Raw genomic sequence first — 23,712 nt, 5'->3', positions numbered from 1 at the left:
GAGAAGTAAACACCAATCTCCATATTAAAGGAATAAACTGCAATTTTGCCAGAAAAGACAGCCTGACATTTGACCTCTTTGTTGAACCCACCTTAAATGAGACTGGATAAAAAGGCATCGCTATTGCTCAGTCACCTTCTGAACCAGAAAATGATTTCTTAATCATGTGCAACTCCTTATAGGCGCCTTCTCAAGCTGCCAAGTATTATTTTTCTAAATAATTTATTAAGGAATATTTAGCATAAATTATGCATGCTAGACTAGGATAAAACACGGCGAATGGCTGAAGGATACCACGCCAGAAGATGAATTATGTTCATGTTTTTTAAACACCTTATGTACATATAGAAACTCGCTCTTTACCATACCAATGGGACTAAGTAAATGTGCCTCATTGGTGAGGTTGAGATAAAACGCGGTATAATAGCAGCTTATAAACAATGTGAGTGATTCCCAGAGGGAAGAGACAAACATACAATGCAAGCTCGAGTCAAATCAAGGATGTTTGCACAATGGTACAGGCTATAGTGACGAGCATACTAATAGTAAGACAAAGCATTACATTAGCTGCTCAGAGTAGGGCATGCAACAAAAGCCAACCAAAGATAAAAAGGACATTTTCTACAAAGCCTAGTTTAAAGATGGTTAATCCATAAGTGTACATATTGTTGAGTTAATGGAACTACTCTGCCAAATTCGGAAAGCTTCCATAACATACTTCCTGGATGTAAAAACAGAGAATATAAAAATAAATTGCTTTTCTAGTCAACCTCGTGAACCCACATAACCAGCAAAGCCAATACGTAGCCTCAGCAACAGTGACCAAGCTCCCAGGAAGAGAGGTCATGGCTCCACCCCATTGCCCACTGCCACCTTCAAGAACTGCAGTACTGGACCCACTCTTGTCGAGGGGCAAAGGTCCTCATTTAGATATTGGCAGACATGGTACTCCATCAGAAACGTGGCAAGCACACTGTAGAGGTACAAAACTGGAGTTGATTACCATGAGAAGCAAGATATGTAAATAGGTTAAATGCAGTGTATCCTTTGGTCATGGGCAAGCTCAAGGCAGATCTGCAAGGAAAGCCAAGTAGCTTGATTTGCAGCATCAGGATTCGAGAGTTGGGGCCCCAAATCAATTTTTTGAGAAAGCTGAAGTGAGGGGTGGACAACATTCAACTTGCACCCTTGGAAGCAGAAGGTACTGAACATAGGGGGAGTGGCTGGTATTGCATGTTTGATAAGGGGAATATACAACAAAAGTAAGTAGATGCAACTGATTCCCCCAACTTGTATATTTCAGAGCTGAAACTCCAATGTTACACACAGCATTGTGCCCAGCAAGCATTTGCTCAACTTCATCAATCATGAGCAAAATACCTTCATGGGCTCTAGGTGGACTAAAACATGATATGCAGGTCCTGTTAGTGTTCATATCCAACTGACATTAACAAAAATAGTCACAAAACACTGATGTGACATTGCTTGCACATGGTCATGTTATGCACAATTTGGCCATTGTGTTGCTTGTAAGTATTCATCATACATAAGGTGACAATAAGACCATGGGGGTTATTACAACTTTGGAGGAGGTGTTAATCCGTCCCAAAAGTGACAGTAAAGTGAGGGATATACCACCAGCCATATTGCGAGTCCATTATATCCTATGGAAATCGTAATACGGCTGATGGTATATCCGTCACATTTGGGACGGATTAACACCTCCTCCAAAATTGTAATAACCCCCCATGTCTGGATGCACAAAAGGAGGAAAGGGTCTCGGCAAAGGCAGCACCTAGAGGCACAGGAAGGTGCTTCGAGACAACATACAGAGAATCACAAAGCATAAGGTGACGCAAACTCAATCACGAACTCCACCTTTCAGGAAAACTGAAAAAAATAATATGCACACTATAAATTACTAGGTAAGAGCCAGAGAGATATGCATTTCTGGTTTACAGTGTTGGTGTAATCAATTCCCAGTCCTAAAAATAACATGCACACAGCCTATGAGAGGTGAAAAGAGACTTGTGCCACAGAGATGTTGGCATGATGGTGCACACTTGATTTCTACCACATTGTAAACAACTGCATTAGGCATCTATGGCTGGAGGAACAGACATACCCTGAGATAACAGTTAGACACCACAGGTCTGTAAACTATGGCACATCCCATTGCAGCACTCTTGATAAATGACTGCAAAGTGTTAGGCCCCAGTAGAGTAGTTATCAAGCCTATTGGGATGGAGTGCATGCTACCATGCTTCCCATTCACTGTAACAAGCTGTAGTTTTTGACCCCTGCTTCAGAGTTCACAACAATCAGCCATGCATACAGCAGGTATCACTCTGACAAGTACTGCGATGCAGAACAGGGCTTTGTTTCGAAGTGGCACCTTTCTTTGGCTGAACGTGACTGTCAGCTCACTGGGATGTTGAGCTCTGATAGTAGTAGCAGTAGTAAGATTACCTTAGTAAGACTGGCCTTTTTACCTGTTAGAGAGAGGCCTACTGGCCTCTCAGGTATATTTAAATTGATCTGCTATTCCTCTGCATTCAGGTCTTTCACTGATAGATGTGAAGGAGGGAGGTTGCATGTGGTTGCTATTTAGTGTGTAGAAGATGTTTGTATAGAGCCTGTGTGACACATGTGGCTACAGCCACCGTGGGATCCATTTTGTATTTGCTACATTCTAGTGGCACCTGATATGGAGGATTGGAGGGAGAGTTCAAACAGCAGATGTACACTTCAGGGTTCCCCCAGGACATTCCATGGATACTCTGTAGAGGGTCCCACTGAGGAGTGTTTAGTGAAGGAAAAAGAGGGTCCATTTGCAGCTAGCAAGTTTTGCCCTCGCCTTTTCCTGGATCAGTATATTGGGAAGCCTACCCAACACAGGTTTTTAGGTAGGTAAGTGGTGCAGCCTTCCTAGCTTTTGAGACCCTGGTAGTTTCTTCTGACAGGAGAATTCTAGCTCCACCCACCATCCTGCTTACACACAGTGACAAAGACCTTGGATGGACTAGTCTGCGTGGAACACACGAAAGAGCACAACTACTCAATAATGGACTCAGAGCTTGCTCTTGGAGCAATTATTGTCCAAGAGCAATTACTGTCTGCTACTTAAGATGGGACAAAAACTTCCCATAGGTGTGCGAAAATGTCCCCCATCAGAATCTGGAGTCCCACACCAGCGGTGACCGAGAAACTCCTTTGTGCTCCATGGTTGGAGTAATCACCTTGCCAGCTCTGGGACAAGTTAACCAGCCTGTTAGGAGAATAAGGCCTTGAAACCCGCCATAAAGGAATAAGGTCAGCTGCTGAGAAGAGTCATTCTAATTTTGCATTATTAGAAGAAAAAAACCTACATAATGGATTTGAAGCCCGAACGAAATAAAAATGGCTGGCTGGCTGACATGATGTAGTCGCCTAGACAGCATAACTCCTTCTCTAAAAGTGCTCTTGTAGTGACTAAGAATACCGTTTTATTGAAGCCTAACTTACCAGGGAACTCTAAATTTGGCAGGGGGCTCCATGTGGGGCTGGCAGAGGTGGGCACACTGCCACCCTAGTTTTTTGGCAGCTTTCTAGGTCCCCTGGGAAATTCCTTATTCTGGCTATTGGGAACACTTTTATTCTGAGTGATAGGAAGGATGGTATTAATAAATATGGCACTCCAGTGTTTCAGAATGAGGAAAAGCTTCTTATTTTTTTGGTGAATGACACATTAATTTGGATACGGTGAATATGCATAGCTTTCTTTCAGAAAAAAACAGTGGACTAACATCCGGAACTCTTTCATATTATTGTTTATTAAACTGTTAAAAACAATAGATAATAATATTTTTCAAATGCCTCTAAAAAGAATTAAAGGCTGGTTGAGTGTGACCGATGCTTCTAGGAAATTGAGACAATACTACTTATCCAACAGCACTCAGCAGGTATGGGTTCTGCATCATGATTGGCCGCAGGGCATTGGCTGTGCAGAGAAGGTAATTTTTGTTCCTCCTGCCCCGCACTTTGCTGAGTTGCCAGCCGACACTGAAGGCTAAATTAAGTTGGAGTTCACCAGAGGAGTAGAAGTTTTGGGCCAGATGTAGGGAACTTTTGCAAGTCGCAAATGGCCCGAATCGCAATTTGCGACCACGCAAAATCGGAAATGGGATGCAAAAATCCCATTTCCGACTAGCAAAATGCGACGCGAGCCATTACCGACTCGCAAAAATAGTGACCCCATTTTGCGACCCGCTAATAGGAAGTCGCAATTTGCGAGTCGCAAACCAAATGCAACAGCCACTAGCAAATTGCGACTAGTCGCAAAAAGCCCATTTTGCACTTCCAATTTACCACTAACTCAGAGCAGGTGGTAACCAGAACCAAGGTATAAAAGGAGACCCAGAAGGCATCTGGGTTACTCAAGATGGCGGAGATATATGTGATAGGAATGAGGAGGAGAGCCCACGCCGCACAGCAGAGGAGGAGGAGGAGCCAGAGACAGGAGAAGATATACAGAACCAGGCAGACACTTTTCCAACAAACTGAGGAGGAGATTTATGATAAATATAGACTCAGCAGTGCAGCAATACTAGATTTAATAGATTTACTCAATCCGCAGGTACAACGCCAGACTGTGCGCGGCTGCGCCATCCCTACGCATGTGCAAGTGCTATGCTCACTGCACCTCTTGGCCTCGGGTAGCTATCAGGGGGTAATTGCTGTGGCAGGTGGGGTATCCCAAAGTTCACTCTCACGGTTCTTTAGGGCATTCCTAGATGCCTTACTCACACACATGTCCAGATACATATACCTACCCAGGAATGAGGCAGAAATCAACAGCACCAAGTTGGAATTCTACAGGATTGCCAACTTCCCCAATGTCATAGGGTGTGTGGACGGGACACATATACAAATATGCCCTCCTGCAAACCTGGAATATCTGCTCCGCAATAGGAAGTGTACCCACACACTGAACATTATTTTATCACTGACATGGTAGCCAAATTCCCAGGGAGTACACATGACTCCTACATTTTCAGGCACAGTGGGATACACCAACACCTAGAACATGGGGAGTTTGGAGACGGATACCTCCTAGGTATAGCTGAATACACCTTACAGACATACACACAGGTCAATGTGGAACCCATCTATGCCCAGCTAACATTGTACATTTTGTGCCAAACAGGTGACAGTGCATATGCACTACGACCATGGATACTGACCCCATACTTAACACCCAGCAATGGGACAGAGAGGCGATACAACAGTGCACATAGGAGGACCAGAAATATCATTGAAAGGACCTTTGGACTGCTGAAGGCAAGATTCAGATGCCTCCACAGAAGTGGAGGTGCCCTCCAGTACAACCCAGTAACAGCTTTCAAGATTGTTGGCGCATGCGCTATCCTGCACAACATTGCCACCAGGCGTGGGCTACCTCTCACCCCAGAAGACCCAGATTCGGAGGATGAAGAGCAAGAGGTACCACATCACCATCATGGGGATAGAAGCATTGCAAATCAAGGCGGACTGAGACGGGACCACATTGCAAACCAATACTTTGGAAGGTACGTGCTAACTGTCACCACACTAACTAATGTCACACACAAAGAGTCCAGGTGTGAAGTGGAACTAACAAGTGATTTATTTTGTGCACCAAAAAAAAACTATATACATTGACAACAGTTCAGGGGCTGTAACAGTCCACCTGGCATGAGGACACATTGATCTCATGTGCCTCTACCCCAGGACAGTGTGGAGCTCATATTCTACGCCGGCCTCGGCCAGCATGGCTGGTACCTGGTGTCTCAGCAGTGCCCTGCCTTGCGCTTCCACTGCGCAACACCCTGGTGTCACTGGCTGAGACACTGCTGATGGTGGAGCCCTCCTCGGTATCCTGCAGCGTGTCAGCCGCGCCCCTAGCCACCTGCCGTGCCTCCATGATATCAACGGCGTGGCTGAGACGTCCCAGTCCACGTGCCACATCACTGGCAAAGTGGCCCATGTCAACTTGGAGGCTGACCATGCGCCTTGAAAGGCCAGTAGTGTTCACAGCCAGTCTGACTATGGAAGCAGACATTCGGTCCAGCCGGTGCATTAGCTGCCTGTCACGACGCCTTGCACCCTCTCTCTCTGTTATGAGTTCCGCCACCAGTTGTCTCATGGAGAGTGCAAGGTCCCCCACATGTGTGTTCAATTGTTGCAACTCCGTGTGTACCAGCTGCATACCACTGCTTTGGTTTTGCTCCATGCGCCGCATTGCCCCTGTAATTCTCCGTATCTCCTGTGTTTGCAGGCGCTGACCCCGTAGGAGTGCGGCCTCTGCAGGTGACATGGAGGCGTCCCCTGACTCTGCCTGCGGCTCTGGTGGTACATTTACACGTCGCCTGCGACGCAGTGGAGGCTCCGTGTTTTCTACAGTGGCACTGTGGCTGGGACCAGGTGCTGGATCACACCAGTATGGCAACTGGTGTATCATGAGGGGACTGAGTGTTGGTGGTGCAGGTCTCAGTGGTGGCTGGTCCTGACTCGTCTGCAGGCTGGTGGCTGACCTGTGGCCCCTGGATGCTTTGTTTGGCGGTGGTGTCGTGTGGGAGACCTGTGGGACATAGGGAACACACTGTCAGTATCTACCATCTGTTATCAACTTCCTAATAAACTGTTGCCTATGAACTGCCTACTTGACTACATTGCCCATAATGCACCATGCAGATGTTTGCTACTCTGAAATGGAGCTATTTTGGTTGTGCATGCTACTGTGTACAAGGTGGGTGGGGGTATGGCATAATTGGGTGTACATGCATGTCTCATGGTACTCACCGGTTTATGGTCCTGGCTCTGATGTATCCAGCTCTTCCATCCCGCACACTGCCTCTGGCTCCAGGGTCTCCTCAACTCTTTCCTCCAGGGGTGTGGGTGGTGGTATTGTGGATGGTCCCCCTCCAGTGCCCCTCATCTCCCGGAGCCGCTCTGCCACCCTCTCCTTGGTCCGGGAGCGCAGGTCATACCACCGTTTTTTTTACTCATCAATGCTACGGTGGCTGACACCCAGGGAGTTCACTTTGTCTGGATATCCGTCAAGATTCTTCTCTTCTCCATCTCTCTGGCACAGTGAGGGCTGCCCTCCCAAAAAGTTGGTCATGGTGCTGGCAGCACTCCTCTGTCAGCACCTCCAGCTCTTTCTCTGCAAATTTTAGTTTGCGCTTCCTTGGTGTCTCAGCCATGGTAGCTGCTGTTCTCTCTGTTTGCAGTTCTGCAGTTTAAAATGGGTGTGGTCCTCCCTCCTCCCAGGTGTATTTGTAAACTTCCTGGCTGTGATGTCATCATCAAGAGCCAGGAAGTGTTTTCCAGAGTGTTCTGCTGCACCTGCATTCAATTTGCGGCACAGTCGCAATTTGCGACACCCACTCGCGATTATATGACGGAACACCGAATTAAAAACAACTACTAACCTTAACAACGAGGTCGGAACACCGACCTCGTCCTTACTACTAATGATTTTACCACGAATGCCTTAACAACGATATTTCGTTGTAAAGGCATTCCTGATAAAATCATTACCAATAGGCACCATTCACCCTACATCCCTCACCCCACCCCCCCAACCGCACCCCAAAACCTAAAACCCGCTGACCCCCCACCCACTCCCCAAAACCAAAAACACCCCACCCCCCAACCCCACCCTAAAACCTAAAACCCCCTGACCACCCACCCACTCCCCAAAACCAAAAACGCCCCACCCCCCAACCCCACCCTAAAATCTAAAACCCCCTGACCCCTCACCCACTCCCCAAAACCAAAAACGCCCCACCCCCCAACCCCACCCCAAAACCTAAAACCCCCGAACCCCCCACCCCCTGCCCAAAACCAAAAACGCCCCACACCCCCAACCCCACCCCAAAACCTAAACCCCCCTAACCCCCCACCCCCTCCCCAAAACCAAAAACGCGCCACCCCCCCAACCCCACCCCAAAACCTAAAACCCCCTGACCACCCACCCACTCCCCAAAACCAAAAACGCCCCACCCCCCCAACCCCACCTTAAAATCTAAAACCCCCTGACCCCCCACCCACTCCCCAAAACCAAAAACGCCCCACCCCAAACCCTAAAACCCCCTAACCCCCCACCCCCTCCCCAAAACCAAAAACGCCCCACCCCCCAACCCCACCCCAAAACCTAAAACCCCCTGACCCCCACCCCCTCCCCCAAAACCAAAAACGCCCCACCCCCCCAACCCCACCCCAAAACCTAAAACCCCCTGACCCCCCACACCCTCCCCAAAACCAAAAACGCCCCACCCCCCCAACCCCACCCCAAAACCTAAACCCACCACTTACCTTCGCCAACTCCCTTCTTTGTACCTTAACCACGCATGTTCGTTGTTCAGAACATACGTAGTTAAGGCACAAAAATACGAAGTCGTGGTTAAAAAAAGCGTTGTTACGCTTTCGTTAAGCATGACTTTCGTAATAAAAAAGTCGTAAAAAAGGATGTTTCCCCCCACTCGCAAATTGCGTGTTCGTTTTTAGCGCGGTCGCAAAAAGCGACCTCGCAAACAGCAGACTCGCAATCTGCGGTGCGACTTCATTTGCGAGTCGCAAATTGAAGTAGTGTTTTCTTCTTGGAAACCATTTAGCGAGTCGGAAATTGCGAGTCGCAACAACTCGCAATTTCCGACTCGCTAAATTTGTCCTACCTACATCTGGCCCTAAATGTTAGACATGGCCTGCAGTGTATGTTTACATCACCCATAAGAATGAAAACGTATGGCTTTAGGGTCATCATTTTGGCCTCATACACTGCAATAACACATCAGAGAACGAATGTTCTGCCGTATAGGAAAACCCACTTTTAGACATTAAAGAAATCATCCCTAAGTGTACTCTACAGAGTCCATAGTACTGATGCTTAAGCTATAAAAGTGGTACAGGCTGGCTACTAAAGGAAAACATGTCACTTCATAGAACAGCTACAAAATATTTCCTCTGCATAGGAAAAGAGGGGGTTGCCTATAGAAAAAACCTAGTTGTGAATGTTAATTTTACGCTACAGAAAATGGTAAAAACATGATTTAAATTTCCCATTTTATTATTCAATAAATATGCATTTCAACAGCGAAGATAGTTTTTTTTATAGGTTTTTGATTGGAATAGCAAAAGGGATGGTTAAAAACATACTTTGTGCGGCAGGAGAGCTCTAGTAGCAATTAGTTTCTCCTAAAATTGTTAGCGAGGCATGAAAAACTCTTCTGCCAGGGGAACATGAGGACTGCAGCTGCGAGTAGGGAGGCTGGTGTGAGGTAATTGCTAGCCACCCTTCTGAGGATCAGCCACTTTAAAGTGACTAGTAACAGGTAGCAAACAAAGGCAGGAGCCTTTCATCAATGAACCCCTCACAGACGTGTCTTTACTCCCAGAAGAGGAAAACAGGTTTTCAGATTAGGATGAGGCACTGGTGCCTCATTTCCATAGGGCATGACCTGGGCTATTAGGTCTGGAGAGATGAGCCAGTCAGACCAGTTCCATCTTGGACAAAAGCTTCTAGGATAGGTTACAAGCAAGCAGAACAGAAAGTGGTGCAAAAGTGGTATGGCAGGGACTACGATTGTGAATATCACCCACCAACCACTTATGGACTAGATAAAATTGCTCCACTCTACCGGCTTGTCAGAGCAATCCTAGGAGAGACATGAAGAGAATAGCTCTGCTTGCCGCCTGCCCTTGAAGAGGACTTAGGCATAGTCTGCTTTTCACTTCTACCCAGGGACTCAAGGCGCTCTTCAAAAATCAGTTGATAAGGTATTGTACTGCCTTGGAGATTAAAAATGATGATGAAAGGCTGCATCTTGTATGGGAAAGCTTCACATTTGGGAGTGGACTGCATTAGACGTTTGGAAGCACTGCCGGGGAAGGGCCTGGAACATAACTACCTTCATTTGAAGTCTCTGAGGGGTAGCAAATATCAAATGTCATCATTGTCAAGAAATTGGGACTCTTGGATGTAGCAGATAGCAAGAGCAGTGAGGGCTGTCTCACCTTTGGAGTGCTTGGAAAGACCACCAGGAATATTGAAAGCTTTTCTGCATAGAAGCCTGAAAGGTAACTGTTCCTGCCCTCCAGACCTCTGTGAGGCAAATATTTTGCTGGTAAATTTCCCTTGTTTTGTCTTTGTTGCAGGAGGGTATCCCGGAGACTGCTTTAGGTAATGCACATAGATTAAAATTGAGATTCATAATACAATTCTTTTCTCTGGACATTTCTTCTGGACATAATACCGTAGAAAATGCATATCCCTTGTTCCCTTGGTCCTATTTTAACCATTTTTGTGTCATTTATCTTTTCATTTTTAATTGACTTCACTATATTGGTTTTAGATTTTTATTGTGTGGTTATCTTGGCTTAAATTTTTCTTAGTATTGTTTAAACCTATTATGCATTTGTGTGAGCAGAGGTCTGCTGGTTGCGTCGTAGATAGTGTGGGTTGAGCAGAGTTTTGTCAGTGACCTATGTTGCAACCTAGCAAGATAGTGCATTATTAGGTTGACAAGGTTATTCCCTCCCTCCCAAATAAAGGATTCCCTTTCTTTCTTTGTTGATAATCATATACTCTTCGAGTTAGACTGGGCTTGCTTCCTTGGTATACACACAAACATTAGTAAGGAAGGAAAAGATCTCAGTGTCATCTTTGACCTCTCATTTAGATCAACGGCCTGGAAAAAGATGTCAATTTCCAACTATTCGTGCTGCAGTAAATTCTCCCTCTACTCAACTGGTTGAGGTATTGCAGGCCTTAGTAATGGCAGAGATTGATTGCTATAATGTCATAGACTCTGGACCTCCAAGGAACCTTCGAAGCATGCTACAGAGAGTTCGAAACCAGAAAGTAAGACGTAATCTCAGAGAAGTAGACTCAGTGAAATTGCCGCTGAAGTCAATCCACTAGGTAACAGTAGTAACAATGAAATCCAAGGTTCTGTCTACATATCACTCACAAAGCTTATTGGGGAATATACCTGGGGTAACATCAAAAACTGACACCTCATTAAATGTCAATAACAGCCTACCTCAGAGGTACCACCAAACCAATCCTGCCAAAAGTTTTTTTTAAATGATTTAAAGATGGTGGATAATCCTGTGTTTGGTATGCTCCAAACTCTGGAACTATAAATTCCCCGTCTTGCAGGCAAGTTAAGCATTTATACGTCATAAAACTGTTGAAGACAGCCCTGGTCACACTGGCCTCCAAGGAACACACTCACATGGGTAACAGTAGAAGGATGTGAGATAGTGGTACCCCTGAGTGTAAACCTGTCCATCATTCTGACCAGCCCTCCAAAAGGACTGTTGAGCGATACTGTAACTCTTTATAAAACTTAATGAATTAAAAACATAAATAAGGATGCAAAGCTGCAATAAAGAAGACTATATTTTACAGTTAATGTTATTTTGAATCACTGGCGAAGGCTGCTGGTTATTTGGTATCCAGTAATAGCATTGTGCAGCCCATGACTGCCTTCGTAGGTTTATTGCTAATGCTATAGCAATATGCAACAAGTATAAAATGTACATAAAACATCATCATGACAGTATACCCTTCTTTCCTATTCCCGAGCTTGTCATAAGTATAATGCCACTGTCTTTGAGAAATTCAACCCTCAGAGAATGTGTGCAGACTAGCATTGAACTGTCAGTACCAGGCTGGGAACCTGGAAACAGAATGATACCCCTGAGGAGATCTGTCCTGTCGAAGGGCTTTGTTGTGCTCTACCTGAAATATTGAACACTTGATAACTAATTCAACCCATGTAATATTTATGTATGATTGAAATCTATTCTTCATTCCAACAAAATAAAAAAGCACCTGGCTATAAAATAGTTGGTCTGGATACCTAAAAATAAAAAATAAATGAAATGAGTCATTGTTGAGCTTGCACCGACTAGCAAGTAAGAAGCAGATTCAATAAACGTGAAAAAAGAAAGTGGGTCCAGAAACTGTACCTTATGTGTGGTGTCAACAAAAACGGGACAGCCCTGAGTGAAATGTGTGTGTCAGGTCCTGTCCTGGATGCTGATAGAAAATGTAAAAAAAGAAGGCCCAGATTTAAGAAACGTGGTGCTTCGCTTTGTGAACCGCCACTTTTCTTGCACCCTCTGTACCCTCCCCTAACGCCACCATGTGTGCACCATACTTAATATATGGCACGCCATGGCAGTACTAGGAACAATAGTGTCAAAACATTTGACTCTACTGTGGCTCTTTGCTCCACTAGCATCAAAATTTCAGACGCTAGTGGAGCAAAGTGCAAGAAGGCCCATTGGTTCCAATGGGTGCGTCCTTTTAACGCCAGCTTTCAGCAGGCTTTAAAAATTATGCCCAAAATGGGGCAATGAAATCTTGCTGATTTCTCTGTGCAATTTTTGCGGGCCTCCTTGAGCCGGTACGCCCCCTCTGCATACATTATGCATGGCGCATGCATAACGTGGCACAAAGGGTCGCAAAGTGGCACAAAGCATGCATTGCACCACTTTGTAGATATGGCGCAGCGTTTTTGGCAATTTAACGCCACATTAGCGTCAGAAAAATGACGCTAATTTGGTGTTAGATGGCACAAGGCCATCCTTAAATTTGGGCCTAAAAGTAAATCAGCTTTTATTACGTTAATAGCGTGCTTGTATTCTGGCCTCCTCCTGAGGTTTATAGAAGATCAGTTTCGATTTAGCACAAATGTATTATCCATCTGCATGGTGACGTTCTATGAAGAACCTAGACTTTTTAACACTGATAAAAAATAAGGAAGTGTGACTAGTTCTCACAATCTGTGACAACTGTTTCTACAAACTCACACTGCTTTAACAAATAATTTCAAACTGTGCAACGTATATATGTGTAAGTAAAGTATAATGATTTCACAGGAGCAGCTTAGCCAGTGTGTCATGGGACCTGGTGCAAGGAAGGAAATGGGACACCTCTCTGCTGCTTTTTTAAAATGTCCCGATACATTCCTACATGGAGATTCCGTAATCAGGGAGAAGAGATCTGCATAGTAAAGTATGGGGATTTATTTTATTTTTTTATTTAACTCCAAAACAAATAGTTACATAATTTTTATGTTAATTATTAAATATATTTCATATAAATGTAGAAGAAAATCTGCCACCGCACTGTTAAATTAATTTTGAATTAAAACTATAGAAATACATGAAATTACAATCATTTTTCAAACGTTTAATTAAAAAAATTAATTTCCACCTAAAAAATATGTTTTTAATGTTCATTAATGATTATTAACAGTGATGTATGGAATTTATTAAAATACATGTAATTATTTTTTATTAAAATGTAGTGTTATATATTTTTTTAAATTAAAATAGGTTATTAAAGTATTTTTTTAAATTAAATAATAAATATGAACTATTCCATGTAGTTTTTTAACATTCATTTAGATTTATTTATTTTTTGACTATTTTAAAAACAAATATACACTTTTTGTGGGGCTTCATTTTATCAATCAATCAATCACTGCTTATAAAGCGCAGCTGCTCACCCATTATGGTCTCAAGGCGCTGGGGGAGGAGTGTAGCATATATCTGTGAGGTTGTTTAAAAAAGCCATGTCTTGAGTTCCTTTGAGAAGCTGGTGAGGAAGGTGGTTTGTCTGATGTGGATGTGTAGGGTGTTCCAGGCGGAGTAGGAGAAGGAGCGTCCTCCTGTTAAGGTTTTCTAATGCGGGGTACTTCTGCGAGAGAGAGCTGGGCTGAGCGTAGAGCCCTGTGGGGTACGTGGAAGTTCAGTCGCTGGTTCAGGTAGGCTGGTCCGGTGTTGTGGAGGGCTCTGTGTGCGTGGGTGAGGATCTTGAAAGTGATTCTTTTCTCTAAGGGGAGCCAATGCAGTGGACGTAGGTGCTGTGAGATGTGGCAGTGTCGGGGTAGGTCGAGGACCAGTCTGATGGTGGCATTCTGGATGTTTTGCAATTTGCGGGTGAGTTTTTTGTTGATTTTGGCTTAGAGTGCGTTGCCATAGTCTAGTCTGCTGGTGATGAGGGAGTGTGTGACGGACTTTCTATGTTCTAGCGGGATCCATTTGAAGGTCTTGCGTAGGAGGCGGAGGGTGCAGAAGCATGTGGACGTGACTGAGTTGATTTGGTGGTTCATTCTGAGGTCGGGTCCTTAGGTTGCAGGCTTGGCTGGTGGGCGTGGGCGGGTTTCCGAGGGTGGGTGGCCAACAGGAGTCGCTCCATTCGTTGGGTTGAGGGCCCATGATGATTTCTTCCGTCTTGTTCATGTTGAGTTGAACGCAGCTGTTTCTCATCCAGTTTGCGACTGCTTTCATGCCTTCATGGACGTTGTGCCTGGCCTTGTCGGGTTCGTTGGAGAGGGAGAGGATGAGTTGGGTGTCGTTGGTGTAGGAGATGATGTTTATTCCGTAGATTCTGATGAGTTTTAAGTCCCTTTCTCCATTATTTGATGGGGGGGGGGTGTTACAATACCAGTGGTTGGCCATGATTAGTGCTGAACATACTACAAAAATGTAAGTTACTACAAAAATGTGAGTTACTACAAAAATGCAGTGTGTGAATATGAAAAAGAAGTAAGCTTACTCAAAAGTGTAAACTTACTTAATAAAAAAGTTATCTTTGTGAGGCCACCCCTATTCATAGACGTAGTTTAAAACTTTTGTGTGTGTCTGTGCATTACAGCACACATGCAAAGTTAGAAACGTTTTGAGAAAAGAAGCTTTTTCTCCAAGGGTATGCCTGCCTTAAGGAGGCAAACAGTTTTGATGCAAAGCCCTGTCTACCTACCTATTTTAGTAGATAGGGCTTTGTGTCAGTATCCATGGGTGACCCATGAATCACCCATGGCACGGCCCCTTGATGCAAAGTATCACATAGCACTACTTTGTATTACTGCTGGGCTACTTTCCAGCACAAATCTAGTTTTCAGCTGGAAAGTAAATCACAATTTGTTGCAAAACTTTGTTAAATCTCGCCCTAAATGTACACCTAACTTAGGCCCATATTTATCAACATGCCACACAATGCAGTGCAGCAATCCACCTTGCTATTGCTGCGTCAAATAGAGAGGGCAGGAATGTGCCATATTTAACACTGCATGGTGCATCCTTGCTCTCTGCCTGCGCTGGTGCACAAACTGCTGCCTAGTAGCAAAACAGGGACCCTTGCGCTATCATGCAAGGATACCTTCGTTGTAGGCAGGATTGTTTTTGTGCAGGAAGGGGCACCTTCCTACACAAAAACAATCCTCAGAGGCACTTTCCACTTTCTAAGTGTGCTACAGAATGCAGCACAATTAGACAGAGGAAACAACAAGGAGAAGTAAAGATAATTCTTCTCACTGTGTCTCTGGTAGAGATGAGTACAATTCTGATGCATTCCCAGAATGCATCAAATTGTTGCATACCAGTGTTGGCAAATCTCAGAATATTTCAGAATACATGGGTGGATGCATGGGAACACCACACCCCACCCAAGGCAAGCCTGCCGCCAGTGCTTAATTTGTAAATAAAAACATGCCGGTGTCCAAAGCTCTCCTTTGAAGCACTCGGCTGCTTATTTAAATGTGCAAGCATTGAATGCTGAAGCAGCTTAATCCTAAAGCCATCTTGGGCCTCTTTAATCCATTGACAACCACTGCCTGCCCCTTCAGCTCACTCTTGCAGCTTTCTGCTTTCTCCCTTTGTGAGTCTTTTTCATTTTTCTCTTTCTCTGTCTTTCCCATGTGTGTCTTTTGCTCACAATGAATGCCTGATGCATAAAATTAAGTGCCAGCACTCACAAATAAGTGCTGGAGCCCGGCACCGGAAACCACTGGCTCAAGTTAGCACTGCCTGCCTCAGAGTAACACAAAGCAGCAATTTGTGCTGTCTTGTATTACTCTAGGTTTATCAAGCCATCCAGGGCCCCACAAGGTGGCATTGCATGGCTTGATAAATCTCATTTAGATTTTGCTTCGCCCTTACGTCCCCTTACGTGGCGCAAAGGTGATGCAAAACCTTGATAAATATGGCTTTAATCTTTTGAGCTGTATTTGCTTTTGCTAAAGGAAGCAGCTGGGTCTGACTGAGGCTTTTTTTATCTTATGGTCAGTTCAAATAGAAAAACTTAAACAGGTGGCCATGGTCAGATTTAAGATATAGGCAGGTCCCTCTAGAGGCTTTAGGGCTCATTATGAGGTTGTTGGTCTCAACGCGGGACCGCCAAACTCATGGGGAGGATGCCACTACCACAGAGGGGGCGCCTCCACCCTATTAAAAGGTTTCCGCCGGCCTGAGCTCTGACTGGAAGAAGCCTTGAAATACAGCGTTCCTGACGGTCTGACAAGGAACAATGCTATGAGATTGCACTTGGCTCTCTTAAAGGAGCTTAGTGCTATCTCGTAGCACGGTGGGGGCCCTGGGCAGGGCATGGGTAGTGCAAGGGGCCCATGTGCCCCCCCCTGTACATGTTCTCTACCAGACTTTTTATGATGGGGAAACAGCCATGAAAAGGGTGGCGGAGAGCAAGGTTGTAATCAGCAGGGGGTGCTGAGTTCAGCATCACCTGCTGATTACAACCAAGATCGCCATCACCCCGTCTGGATCATGGATCTTGGTGGAGAAGGCGGTTGGTTGGCGGTCTTGTAATATGGTGGTCATACAGCCACAGTTGCAGCGGTCCAACCGCAACTGCAAGGCTGGCAGTCTTGTGACCGACAGCCTCGTAATGAGGCCCTTTATCTTTGACCCAGAAACTTTTCTGAAAGTTGAAGCTCTTTAGTAGGCTACATTCCTACTAGCACAGATTGAGACTTCTGAACTATCTGGCTAGTAGGAGACCGATGCCTCCACTCCTAAAGAACATTTCTGGATAGTAGTAGTCCTGTACTTTGCTGGAGACATCTTGCTCCAATACTAATTAAGGCAGGCAGGAATTCCTCAGTGTAGAAAGAAGGAAAGACACTTCTCCTTCTGAGATCCAGACAGATTGTCCCAGTGGGTAGATCAAGCAAGGTATGTTACAGAGAAAGCCAGTGATTCATTGAGTCTGGGGCCTAATACATTTTAATACAGTTCCCAGTCTTCTCACTCCCACATTTGCAGTATATGCCTTGTGGCATCAAACGCTTCCCCTATTATTCTGTATACCAAAGATTAGCTGTGTAGAGCCCTTTCCTGCCTCCCTGCTTCACCAATGCACCTCTTGGTTCATCCCATTGTATGCGTATGGCTTATTTTAGGGGTTCTTATCTCAACTTTGGTAGTTTGGACACAGCAACACAGAAATACACAGAGACAATGGGACTCATTACAACCTTGGATGTAGTGCTGCGATCGGACCGCCAGATTTCGACTACACGTTGGCCTGGCGGTGCTGGTGGTCCCAATCCGCCAGGCTGGGGATTATGATCCCCTTCTCCGCCAGCGGTTTCATGGCAGTAGCACACTTGTGAAAAGGCTGGCAGAGAAGGGGTGCAGGGGGCCCCAAGTGGGCCCCTGCACTGCCCATGCACTTGGCCTGGGCAGTGCAGGAGCGTCCCTGGCCAGCCCCGTCGTTTGCAGACAGTCAACATTGCAACGGGTGCTAGTACACCCTACGCACTACAGCATTGCCGCTGGCTCTATTACAACAATGCTGTAGGCCGTTTCCCACTGGGCCACCGGACGGAAACTGAGTTTCCGCCCACTGACCCAGCGGGAAACTCGTAATGGCCCTGGCGGTGAGGCTGCCACACTGACCGCAACCTACCCATTGGAACATCAGCAGATGGTCTTTTCCATCCACCAGAGTCATAATCAGGGACAATGTGTTAAATGTAACTGTGCAGACTCATAACTATATAGCTAAGATACATTTGCCCGCATTTACAAAGGGCTTGCGTTGTCCTTGCATCAAGCAAGGTGACACAAGGCAACATAAGCCTTTAGTGAGATTTACTAAGCCACACAAAACCACCTTGAATGGCTCTGCGTGGCTTAGTAAATTCAGAGTAACACAAGGTAGCACAAATTGCTGCTTTGCATTAATCTGCATTTGGAAGGCATTCAATGGGTGGAACATTGGGCGTTCCAATGCACCCACCTGTGGATTTTCACACAATCCCAGATTTACTAAGGGTAGTAAACCTGGGATTGCAAAATGGTATGCTATCCCAACAGAGGCATACCAAAGATAAATATCTTCATTTCTCCTTGTTATTTCCTCTTTCTCACTGTAAGCTAATTGTAAACCACTGCAATGTGCTACTTTATGAATACTCACTCCTCCACTGTTACGACTCTCTTCCTCAAATATTCAGTACTCCACCGATCTTCCAAAATGGAGGCATGGACACTAAGGACTGGGCTCTAGGGACTAGCTAATCTAGAATGAAGGCTTCTAGCTCCCCTTACTTCAAGATCTAACCATCCTCACTCTGCTGCCATCTCTAGGCTAGTGTTTTTACGTCTCTTCCTGTGATGGACCTTTTTAGGATGCTCAAGAGGTAAACAAGAGTTAAACTCTATTGTACAATTCAATTTACAGTGCAACCCATTTGGTCACACATTAAACACCAGAAAGAGATAAGTGAAGTTCAAAAGTTTATTACAAGTTCAGGCCCAAACTAATGTAAATTAATTTTCAAAACATGCTATATGAGTATAAAATCTCCAAAGGCAAAATAAAGCGCAGAATGAGATTAAATCGCACAAGCATAATGCATACAAGAATTTCAATTGAGGCAATATAAAAGAAGAGAAACAGATTCTGAAGGTCTTCAAATAAGTTTCAGTACTCTTGTCTAATCATTGGGTAAGTATGCATTAATCTCAATATCCTGAACTAAACTAAAAGAAATCCCCAGTTAATTCTCAGGAAGTTGGAGAGTGTCAGCATAGCAGAGACTTCTGTAGAAGTTCTGATAATTCTGATAGAGATGTGTTGCATAACTTAAAGCCACACAAAGTAATAAAGGTAGAGAGGTCAGTACCTCTCCAAGGGCCAGATGTATCAAGATTTAGGTTTGCACATCGCAAATAGAGAATTTTAAGAAATCGCTATTTTCAACATGCAAAATGGGATGTATCAAAAGTGCGAGTCGGAAATAGTGATTTCTTTAAATTCGCTAACGCAATTTGGAAAGTCCAAATACCAAATCGCAAAAAAAATAGCAATTCGGTATCTGAAAATCTCAAATTGCGAAAACGGCAAACCGGAACAGCCTGATGACATCACAACCAGGAAGTGAGTCAGCCCATGCTGTTTCCAGGAGCCACACCCACAAGAGCAGACAGGGAGACACAGCCCAGCACCAGGGAGCCAGATTAGTGAGCCTGCCAGGATCAAACTGCACCATGGCTATGATGGGAAGGAGAAGGACATGGGAGACAGAAAGCGTAACATCAAATTCAGTGAGCAGGAACTGGAGGTGCTCACTGAAGAGGTTGTCAGGAACCATGACAGACTGTTTGGAAAGAGCTCACTACAGGTGCCAGAAAGTGAGAAAATGAAACTCTGGTTGGAAATCCAGACAAAAACATGCGCAGTGGGTACTGCGCAGCACTCTGTGGAGGAGATACGCAAGAGGTGGTATGACCTGCATTCCCGTGCCAAAGAAAGGGTAGCCAGCAGGCTACAAGAGGCAAGGAGCACCAGAGGAGGATCATATCTACACCACTGGAGGACATGGTGGAGTCCACACTGCTCCCTGAAGCTGTCAGTGGGGTCACTGACATTGACACCTCAGGCACACCCAGCACCACCAAAGGTAAGGCCAGTAATGATGTGTTTATCCCCATATGTGCATGTACAAATGCCCTTTAAAAAATAGCTATCAGTACAATGCAATGGGATAAGTAGTCCAAGCCACATCTTACATACAACGCACCAGTGCCTTATGGGAGTGTTAGTCCACAACCCTAACCTGCAAATAACACATAGACAGCATGTAAGTGTACAGCCACACAGAGGAACAACACACGCAACTCACAGTGATACGATGTAAGTGTACATATATTAAAATTGTGCAACATTTTGTGGTACGTCCATAAATGACATGCTGCACATTGTCATTGCAGATGTCTCAGGACCTGCAGCAGCAGCATGTGGATATGTGGGGGATGTTGAAACACAGCCACAGTTCAACTCGAACACCAGTGAGTCATTAGGTATTGCACCAACTAGGCGCAGGGCAAGGGTGTTACCTCTCCCAGAGTTGAACATGGACTCAGACGAAATGGCGGATGAAGTCCACACACCATCTCCAGAAGCTACATCCACAGGAAGACAGCCATCCCTGGCCCAGCATCAGTCAACTACCCTCAGGAGGTGTCACAAAGCAGGCAGACAGGTCACAGATGAAGGAGAGGGCCCATCAATCTTTGGCAGCCTTGAAGCGTCCATGCTGAAAGTGAAGCACCTGCAATGCAAACACATGAGGTTAATGCACAGGCAGTGGGTGTCAATTGATCATAACATGGGTGCAGTGCACAGACAGTTGGAGTCTCATAATGACAATATAGGAGTACTGCACAAGCAGTTGGAGTCTCTGCATGAGGGACAGCAAAAAGCTGCAAACGCCATTAAGGAACTCTGCACTGAGGTGAAGCATGAGCATGTCAACCATCACAGGCATCATCACCAATTCATGGGAATGTTCAATGGGTTCTGCAGATCCGTCAATCGGTTTCTAATTCAACTATCTTGATATCACGGCGTGCTGTGGCTGCACAGGTGGAGACGGCACATTGCAGTTGGGATGTTGCACAGGGATTGCAAAAAAACAACGTTCTGGATGCAATGCAGACAGCATGCAGTGCTACAACCAGCGAACTGGGTGTTGGGGATAATGAGGAGTCCTCTAGCCTCAGCAGTCTAACAGTCCCTATGATGGATCCTAGGTGTCGCAGTCCGAGACACAGTATTGCCTTTGACCCGGCTACAGGAGGTGCCAGCGAGGGCACTGCGCACTCCAGTGGAATGCGTGGACGTAAGAAGTGACATTGAGGGCTACAGGGGACTACCTTCACATGTAGCAATATAGTTATACTATGATGTTAATAGTGTAACACTGTTAATTGCTTATGTCTGCCTATAGTGCATAGCTATGTCCTATTGACACATATATTACCTGAGGTCAAGGTAATAAAGATGCTGACAACAGGAATACATATTGTTGAGGTTGTGTTTTCATTACTTACATCAGAAATGGTTGCGCATGATGTCAACACCCCTCTGTCTGCCCTCTGTTGCACTGTTCCTGTCTGCTGGGTGAAGGGGTGGTATGGGATCATCATCCTCATCTGAGTCTGGCTCAGTTATTTCCACTGGTATGCCCCTGGTGGTTGCTATATTGTGCAAGATCGCACATGTGGCCACTATTTTACATGTTGTCACTGGGCTGTACTGTAGTGCGCATCCACTTTTGTGAATACACCTGAAGCGGCTCTTCAGCAGCCCGAAAGTGCCCTCCACCACATTGAGGGTTGCCCTGTTTGCTGAATTGAACCTCCGCTCTGCTGGTGTTGCAGGGTTCAGGTAGGGCGTCATCATATAGGTGCGCACTGCGTAGGCACTGTCTCCTAGAAGGAACAGAGAGTAAAATGAGTACTTGTGCCATCTGACGCCACACTGACATCAATGCAACATTGTAAAGTGGCAATTTACCTAATAGATAGCCTTCACCAAATTCCCCAGCTAGCAGTCTTGTGAGAATCCCGCTGTGGTGGAATATGTATGAATCATGTGTGCTCCCTGGCTACCTGGCGACGAGATCCGTAATGATGTCGGAGCCATTGTATGTCACCTATATGTTCATGTTGTTTTTTACAGTTGCGGTACACATACTCTGGGGTGGACAGATTGCAACATGTGTCCCATGTATGGCACCTAGAACATGTGGGAACTGTGCTATCTGGTAGAATGTGATTTTAGTGTGCTGTAATTCCAGTGGGGGGTGGGGGAATCTGATGTACTGGTGTATTCTGCTAAGCATGGCATTGAGAAATGCATTGAAAAATCCAGAGAGGGCACTCTGTGATACCCCTCCAGCTGCTGCTATGACCCCTTGATAGCTCCCTGAGGCTATTAGGTGCAGGGAGCATAATACCTGCACGTGGGTGGGTATGGTATTGGTTCTGTGTGTTGTGCGCTGCAGCATGGGTTGTAGCTTAGCTATCAGGTCAAGTATCATGGCCGGGCTCAACCTGTACTTCTCATAAATCTCCTCCTGTGTCTGGTCAAAAAGGGTTATGCGCACTCTGAAAATGCGCTCCTGTCTCCTCCTCCCTCTCCTCAAACCTGCCAAGATCCTCATTCTGCTCGCCATCACGTAGAGTGCAGCCATTGTAGAAAAGAGGCTGAGTCATTCTGGGCCTCTTTTTATTGTTTGCACCTGGTTACCACCTGGTTTCAGTTTGTGGTAAATTGCATGTGCAAAATGCCATTCTGCGAATAATTGCAATTTGTGAATTTTTGATGCATGGCATTGTGACGTGGTTTTGCGTGTCGCAATCTGCGTTTCGCAAATAGCAGCATGATTTACAGAATTGCTATTTGTGAGTCGCAATTCTAGCTCTCAATTTGCGATGTGCAAATAGCGATTTGGCATTTCATGTTGCTATTTGCGAAACGCAGATTGCGACACGCAAAACCAAAATTGCAATTTTTGCGAATCCCTATTTTCACACTGCGAATGCCTTTGATACATCGCAAAAGGCATTTTTGCATTCGCAAACGGCTGATTTTTGTGATTCGCACCGTTAGCGAATGCAAAAACGCTTGATACATCTAGTTCCAAGTCTCTAAGGAATTTTCTCTCAACTAACTATGCAAATACTAATTAAACTTGCAGTACTTTCGAGAAATCCATGCCATCAACACCAGTAGTTTTCCATCTTCCTTACAGTCGAAATTGGGAACTCCACAGGAGTCTTATCCTCTTAGTTCTTTAGCGCTTCCTTGTACTTGCCAAAGTATCCTCCCAGTCTTCACTTCCTCAAATACTCAATATGCCTTTCACTAACTGTAAAATCACATGAACACACCTGCCAAAAAAGAACATTGCAACACATGCAAAACTCCATGTTAAAGGTTAAATACGAGAAACTAAATGCAAAAGGCCTTTAAGAATGCTAATTTAATAAAACAGTGCACATTCGAGATACATGATTCTAAGTGCATCTTGTAATTGTAAAGGATAGTCACAACATATAAATGAAACATGAACACATGTAGCTTCAATAAATCAATATAAATCAAAATACAGAGCTATGAATGTGAATGAGAAGTACAATTTGCCATGTTAAAATCAAAGATTAGAATACACGCGTACTTGAAAATCTAATCTTCTACCGTGAGTGCACCATCAATAATACGATATGAAAGCTTCATTTTACAGCTTCATTTTACACTAGTAATGTTAAGGCACAGATCATATCTGTTGTAAATTGCATTTCCAAGTTACTTCTGTAACGTATGAGGGTACAACCAAATGTACACGTTAGCAGGTGCGTAGCACATTGTCTCTGTGAGAGTCTAATACATGCAAACATTTAATTCCTAAAACAAAATATGCAGAAATCAGAAAATAAAATTAATTGTATCATTAAAGTGAATACAATAGACACAAAAGATGTCCCTCCATTTCAGATGACATGTACTTCCTATTTGCAGTCTAACAAAAGGTCTATTTTGACACTCCGTTGGACAATGTAACCATCCACAAAATGTTGTGAGCA

The sequence above is a fragment of the Pleurodeles waltl genome, chromosome 2_1 (genome assembly GCF_031143425.1).
Source record: "Pleurodeles waltl isolate 20211129_DDA chromosome 2_1, aPleWal1.hap1.20221129, whole genome shotgun sequence".
NCBI lineage: Eukaryota > Metazoa > Chordata > Amphibia > Caudata > Salamandridae > Pleurodeles > Pleurodeles waltl.
Note: the sequence above shows the minus strand (reverse complement) of the source record.